This window comes from Otolemur garnettii, unplaced genomic scaffold (genome assembly GCF_000181295.1).
Source record: "Otolemur garnettii isolate 467f Iridium unplaced genomic scaffold, OtoGar3 scaffold00032, whole genome shotgun sequence".
Taxonomy (NCBI): domain Eukaryota; kingdom Metazoa; phylum Chordata; class Mammalia; order Primates; family Galagidae; genus Otolemur; species Otolemur garnettii.
Genome location: NW_003852427.1, coordinates 18,106,825 through 18,107,943, shown reverse-complemented (window position 1 = coordinate 18,107,943; position 1,119 = coordinate 18,106,825). Strand labels below are relative to the sequence as shown.

Sequence of the window (1,119 nt, the reverse complement as noted above, 5' to 3'; positions counted from 1 at the left end):
TTGAGGACTATTTTGCTTATCTGTGGAGTCTCATGTCACGGAAAGTATGCGTGGACTTTTTCTTCTGCTTTTGTTAGTGTCTTGTGTATTCAATGTGTGACCCAGGACGACTCCTATTCTTCTAATGTATAGCAGAAAAGAAAAACAGTTGGACACCCCTGGAACTCTAATAGTTTCACAGTCAAGTTAATGTTATCAGAGTACCACTTGGTACTGATATAAGAAAACCCCCAAATTTCCTTCCTGGAGGCAGTCAAAAATCCACCAACCGTAAGTCCTTTCAAACCCTCACAACAGGATGTGTTCAGCGCTCTACATTTCAAATTGGTTCACAACTTATACACAAGAGAGATGGGGCAATAAAGGGAGTGGGTTCACTCATGCAATTCTCTGTGCCCTGTGCGTGTATACAATCAAGAGGAGAAAAGATGGACAGTCTTCTCCATCAATATTTTGGGAAAGAAATTAATATTTAATCCTTCCTTATCCTTGGTATTTGAAATGCTAGGTTCCTGGGTTCTTTCCTAGGAACTTTCTCCTCTAGTTTACTAAACATGACATCCCCAGAGTTTAGCTATCCAATGACTTCCCTGTCTACACTCCTGGGACCTTGCTCACTATTTTGATAATCCGCTCTTTTTTGATGGTAACAAAACTTCTGAGCTTTCTTCTCTACCCTAACCTACAGTTCTATGGGTCCAAAAGCCTACTTTGCATTGCTTTTCCATGGTCCATAAGCATCTCAAACTCAAACGTCTAAACCAAACTTCTTTCAGCCCACATTACACCAGCCTCCACTCTTTCTTAAAACCCTAGTGATGTTTTTCATGCTTTCTCCATCCCTTAATCTCCTTGCCTGAACCATTTCAATAGCTTATTTAGTATGTTTGATCCTTCTTCCACAAGAGCCACCACTAATTTTCCCAAAGCAATGCGCCAATCACATCATTTTTTCTGGTCAAAATCTTAAAAAAAAATCCTTACTTTTCAAAGCTTTGAGCTCCCTCTCTAGCACTATTCTCACCACTTCTCTACGTTTTGGCCTCTTCATATTTAAAAAACATCATCCCACGACACTTTGGAAATTGGGAAGACCAGCTAACTCCACATGGTTCACCT

At 40.2% G+C, this 1,119-nt stretch overlaps 1 protein-coding gene across 1 annotated transcript in view; it reads right to left on the bottom strand.

The window, feature by feature from the left end:
* The window catches only part of HPS3 (HPS3, biogenesis of lysosomal organelles complex 2 subunit 1), a 41,860-nt gene that overhangs the window by 26,329 nt on the left and 14,412 nt on the right, over positions 1 to 1,119 (bottom strand). The window lies entirely within an intron of this gene.